Here is a 6,425-nt window from a genome sequence, read left to right on the forward strand (position 1 = left end):
GGCAAGTCCTGGGGAGGCCTCAGCTGTGAGCTGTTTGCGCATCCAATGCTCCCACAGCTGGAGGAAGGAGGGGGACTCTCTGGACAAGGGATCTGGGCAGGACACCTGGCATCCTGTATGAGCAGTATTCGGTTTTAAAATGGTATATGTGGACAGATTATATTATCTATGAAATTTCATTTTCAGATAGCAAAGAGGATGTATCAAAATATTTGTTACTGAGGGGTGCCTGGGTGGCTTGGTCGGTTAAGCGTCTGACTTTGGCTCAGGTCATGATCTCACGGTCTGTGAGTTCGAGCCCCGCGTTGGGCTCTGTGCTGACAGCTCAGAGCCTGGAGCCTGTTTCAGATTCTGTGTCTCCCTCTCTCTCTGCCCCTCCCCTGTTCATGCTCTGTCTCTCTCTGTCTCAAAAATAAATAAACGATAAAAAAAAAATTTTTTTTAAATATTTGTTACTGAAAGGGACCTCTGGGTTTCATTTAGAACCTCTGTACATAGTAATTGGTGTGTCTATTAATAAAAACAATAGTTCACCAAACTTGACATTTATTGGGTGCTTACTATGTGCCAGGCACTGAACGTAAAGATCTGTCAGTGAACATAGTAACAAAGGCCCCTGCCCCCGTGGAGGTTACATTCTAGCCAGTGCCAGGGGGTTAGAGACTGTGGTCCCAGTTTTCAGTTTTCGGCCTGTATCTGCCCCCCAGGTGGCCCACCACCCAACCCACAACCCATGCCATTCAGTGGGTGCCTAGTTCATGGTGAAAGCCTCTCTTCTTGCTCCATCCAGGCTGCCTGCATGTAACAGATTCTTGTCCTTGGGCTTCATCTCTCAGTCAGGTTCTCATTACTAACCATAGAAACTGCCTATGGCTACTTTAAACAGAAAAGGCATGTGTTAGGGGCACCTGGGTGGCTCAGTCAGTTAAGCGTCCGACTTCTGCTCAGGTCACGATCTTGTGGGTTTGAGCCCTGCGTCGGGCCCTGTGCTGACAGCTCCGAGCCTGGAGCCTGCTTCGGATTCTGTGTCTCCCTCTCTCTCTGCCCCTCCCCTTCCCATGCTCTGTCTCTCTTTCTCTCAAAAACAAATACGCATTTTTTAAAAATAAAATTTTAAAAAGAAAAGGTATGTATTACAGGATACTGAGTAGCTCTAGGACAGCAAGAGGGCCACCTAGTAATGTGCAACAGTGCTGACCCAGCCCCTGATTGATTGCACCCTAGATACCGAACAAAGTAGGAACATTTCTTCATGAAAGATGCCATCTGAAGCCTCTTCGTCTTCCCTACACACTGTTCAGCATAAAGTAATCATCAGGCATAGAGAGAGTGCCTCCCCCACAAAGTGACTGACATGGGGGAAAAGTAGACAAATAGAAGTAGACCCACAGATGATCCCAACATCATTCAAGGACTTTAGAACAACTGTGATCACTATGTGGAGGAAAATATGGAAAAAGTAGATGAGAAGGCCCTTTTCAACAGCAGAAAGAATGTATCACCAACCAGGTTGCACCACAAGAAATATTAAAAGAAGTTCTCATACTACAGGACAGTGACTGCGGATGGAAGCACAGAGCTGCAGGGAGCAAATGAGATCATTAGATAGAATAAACATGGAAACCACCAAAATGAAAATGAGTAACTAAAAAAAAGCTGGTAAAGGAGAAATAAGTGGGATAATAAATCTGTCCAAGTTTTAAAAGGCTCAGAGAAGAGAAATCAGTTAAAACTGTTGAGGAGATTCTCCAGAAAGCCAGGACTGTGGCCCGCAACGTGACTGGTCAGAACGTGTAGGTTGTTTCATTGGGGGAGGGGAGGATGGACCTGGTGGCCTGTGAGAGATTTTCTTATCCGCCAAGTGTTCTCTGCCCTCCCTATGGCGTCAGCCCCATGGAGCCCCAGGTTGCCAAGCTCGGCCAGGCCAGGCCAGGCCATGGACGTGTTTCTTGTCACTGGGGTGGAAATGGAGTGTATGCATTCTGAGGTAAAAATCTCCAGGATTTTTACCTTTGTCCTGTTTCCCGCCCCCCTCCTCTGCAATGAACCTGGTACATCCAAGACAGGGGAGGCTTCTTCAGCCTGGGGCCCAGAATGAAGGACAGAAAATAAACTTTGTTTCTGTAACGCTAAGGCCGGTGGCTCAAGGAGAGGGTGTGTCGACCTCAGCTCCCATGGAAAACTTCTCCCAGGGTTCTGCTCTGACGCTGGAGAGTTTTCATTATTTCTTGCCCAACCTTTCATTCACTCATTCATTTATTTGTTAAATTCTTACTAAGTGCCGGAACCGAAAGGTGTGAAAAACAAAAATGACTAATTCAGTCCCTGCCCCCTTGTACTAGCTGTCCCCACAAGAGGTAAACAGCTCTGAGAGAGGTCCCTACTCACAGCTGGGAGAGGGGTTGTTGAGTCAACGCAAACAATTTGACAAGAAAACAATAGTAATAAGATAAAAACCATTAAATCGCCCCAAATCTCTTCCTCTTCTGTCAGTGTCCTGACAGACATGTTATTTAGCTGTCCCCAGCATTCTAGAACCATCTGGGGACATCTCTCACTGCTTTGGCAAAGTGTAGACACAGGTCAGGATGCATTCAGGCTGCAGTTTGAGCCCTGTGTTTACTGAAATGCTTGAGGGGCTGGGCCAGGAAAGGGGGGTGCTCAGACCCTCACAGTGGTTGTCAAGTGCTAGTGGGGGGTCACATCGGGCAATGGGGCATGACTGCGGGGCAGGATGACTGTCATGTCAATGATTTTGGGAGGATAGAGGATAGTGAAACTGGGGTACCTGTTGCTCAGTGAGTCATAGGCCACCTTGTGGGGGTCTCCAAACCCACTCTAGGCCTCTTGCCCTCTGCAGCTTTCCCTCCACTAGATCCACCCAGACCCTCACTGACTGATTTCTGGGAGAGACATGCCCAGACTGGAGCCCAGGCAAGGAGCTAAAGGGAGGGTCTAGAGCCAGAGGCCTTTCCACAGCAACCCTTGCTACTGCTGGCCTCTCCTTGGGGCAATCCCTAATTTTTCCCTGAGTCTGGGTCCTCAAGTCTTAGTCTCAGTCCCCAAGCACCCCAAGGACAACCAGATAAGGGCCCAGATGGGAGAACAGAGCAGTCATCTGTGCAAATGAATGTGCACACGCTTTCCTGCATTTTTCTGAGCGTCTAGGAATTTGGGTTTCCACCCGGGAAGGTCTATGGCTCCTCCATAGACCATTTGGATTGTCAGGAACCATCAACCTCAGGTAACTTTTAACTCACTAATAAACACAATTATTACGATGGGTCTGTTTCTATAGTGTTTGATTTCCTTTGAATACAAAATTGTGCACACACATGTACGCACACACACACATGATTTAGAGTGCTGGTAAGCTGGAGCGCCTGGGTGGCTCAGTCGGTTGAGCATCTGATTCTTGATTTCAGCTCAGGTCATGATCTCAGGGTCATGGGAGCAAGCCCCACATTGGGCTCTGCACTGAGCATAGAACCTACTTGGAATTCTCTCTCTCTCTCTCTCTCTCTCTCTCTCTCTCCCCCACTCATGCTCTCTCTCTATCTCTCTCAAAATAAATAAATAAACTTAAAAAAAAGAAAGTTGAAAAACTAAAAATATACATATTTTAAGAAGAACCTTTAAGAAGGTTACCCACAATGTCGCCACCCACAGTCGGGCATTGCTAACTCAGGATGAATCACTTGCTGGGTTCTTTCTCTGCGGTTACAATGGAGCTACCATCAACAGCTATTAGTCACGACTGCAGTCTTATTAAGACCCTAGTGTTTGTTCAGGGAACCTGTGTTTAAGCAACATTACTGCTCACTAATTAGGGCTCCACTGCAGCAGTGACCCCCCCCTCCCAAGATCCTCTTCTGCCTCCTTATTCTCCAGCTTCTCTAACCTGAAGTTTGTGCCAAGTGCTTTACATTCTTTATTTCATCGAATCCTTACAACCACCACAAAATATGTCTTCTTATGTCCATTTTATGGATGAAGATACTAAGACTCAAGGAAACCAAACAGTTTAGCCAGAGGCAGCAAGTGGAGAGCCTAGGTCTGGGCTCATGCCCTTTCCATAACAGTTTGCAGCCTGCCGGAAGCCCTCTGGGGATTGCCCCGGCTGGAGAAGAAGAGGCTGAGGGAAGATTCAGGAAACACCTTCTGGTTCATGCAGAGGTTTAACTGGAGGGGCTAGTGCCTATTCTTTCCTGAGAACAAGGCTGAGCATATGGCCAGAGGCACGGCTAAGCGTCCCCCACTGGTAGGGCAACTCTGTTATAACCTATGGTCTATACTGGGATGCTTTTGAGAGTGAAAAGGGTTGCTATTAGCAATACTTAGGAGCAATGGACATAAATGGGAATGTGCCAGAGAAACTGGTATGGATGGTCACCCTGATCAGTAGGGGCAGAGGGCAACAAAAGGACTCTCTTAAGGGATTGCCCAGGCCAGAATGCACCATCTCATCCCCTCAGGTGTGCTCTGGGCACTAGGAGAGGTTCCAAGAAGTCACGTGGTTTCTTCAGCTGTCCTCTGACACTTCATGACTGGCTTCCCAGGATCCACTTTGGTGGCCATGCTGGGTGCTTATGCAGCAGGCAGCTATGTGGGTGCTAGTGTAACCCAGATCTGAATTTAGATTCTAATACCATCTCTTTCCGTGGCTTTGGAAAAAGTCATCTAACCTTTCTGAGTCTCAGTTTTCTTGTCTGTAAAATGGGACCAATAAAATCCAATTTTTGAGAAAATCTAATTTTTGAGACTATTGTATTATATGAGATAAGGCAAGTGCCTCCTGTTTAGTAAATGCTCCGTAAAGATAGTGTTAGCCTCTCAGATGCAGTTTGTGGCTGGGTAGGACTGGGGTCATCAGGTTGATGTTAATTAAGTGACAGGGCCAATGTAAGTTTTCTAGACCAGGATCAATCCTTGATTGGCCTGTGGCTTTCTCCTACTTGTACACCCTCAGGAGTGCTAACCTGGAGGAAGATCCCTGGTCTGGTCTGAGGCCTGCTACTTGAGACTCGGAAAAGTAAAGGATGGCAGGTGGGCTGGGGAAGGAAAGCACCAGCAGCGGCAGCAACAGCTGAATAGGCAACTAAAGCTCCAAGGGAGGGGACTCTTCTCTCTGACCAGACGCTCGGTCCCAGAAGGATGGGAGAAATCCCCATCGCTTTCCCCTCTCTCTCCATTCTCTCTTTGCTTGGTCAGAGGCAGCCGCAGTCATGGGAAGTGCATGGTAGAGCAGGCAAACTCAAGTGTTGGCTGTCACGCCAGAGAACCGGAAAGGGGGGTCCGTGAGAACCAAAAAGTGCCAAGTGGATTGTGAAGAGGAGGAGGCTCAAGAAATCAACCCCATAAAGGTGTAGTTGAATTCCTGGGCCCATCCCCAAGCTGCCCAGGCATGGATCCAACCCTAACCAACACTCCAAAGGCATTGGGCACTGAACTATGGGATAGACGGCCACCCAGGTCCCAAACTGGCCACCAGGTGATGTGTACGTGGGATGATCAGGATAGCGCTACGAAGCACTAGCAAAGACTTGAAAATCAGATGACACTGGAACCACACAGCTTACAGAAGGCGAGGAAACTTGTGGCCTGAACCTACCTAAATCAAGGACATGCTAAAACAAACAAAACAACATTCTCCACAGATTTTAAACAAGACTGGAGTCTTAGAACATAATTTTCACAATGTCTACACATGATCAAAAACTACTCAATATACAAAGAACCAAAAAAATTTAACATCTCCCAGAGAAAAAGGTAATGAGATGCCAATCCCAAGATGAGGCAGATGTTGGAATTATCTAGGAGGCTTTAAAGCAGCTATTATAACCATGCTCCAAGAAATAACAACAAAAAGAGGCGCCTGGGTGGCTCAGTTGGTTAAGCATCTGACTTTAGCTCAGGTCATGATCTCACAGATCATGAATTCAAGCCCTACATCGGGCTCTGTGCTGACAGCTCAGAGCCTGGAGCCTGCTTCGGATTCTGTGTCTCCTTCTCTCTCTGCACCTCCCCAACTCTCTCTCTCTCTCAAACATGAATAAACATTTTTTAAAAATTTGTTTTAAGAAATAACAACAAACACTCTTGACCTGAATAAAAAGACAATTTCAGGAGAGAAATAAAAAAGGAAAAGAGCCAAATGGAAATTATATAAGTGAAAAATACAATAACCGAAATAAAAAATTCACTGGAGGGGCGTAACATCAGAATGGGCCACAAACCGTGGAGTTCCACAGGCAGCGCCTCATGCTCTTCAGATTTGGCAGACTAGGGTAGAGGCACTAAGGCCAGCACCGTACCAAGTGGCTTTGATCCCGGAACCGTTAGCGCGACTGCATATGTGTGCATATGTGCATATCGTGTGGCCTACATATGTGTGAGTCTTCCCAGAACTTCCTGGCCCATCCACA

The sequence above is a fragment of the Herpailurus yagouaroundi genome, unplaced genomic scaffold (genome assembly GCF_014898765.1).
Source record: "Herpailurus yagouaroundi ecotype Mexico unplaced genomic scaffold, PumYag 162, whole genome shotgun sequence".
Taxonomy (NCBI): domain Eukaryota; kingdom Metazoa; phylum Chordata; class Mammalia; order Carnivora; family Felidae; genus Herpailurus; species Herpailurus yagouaroundi.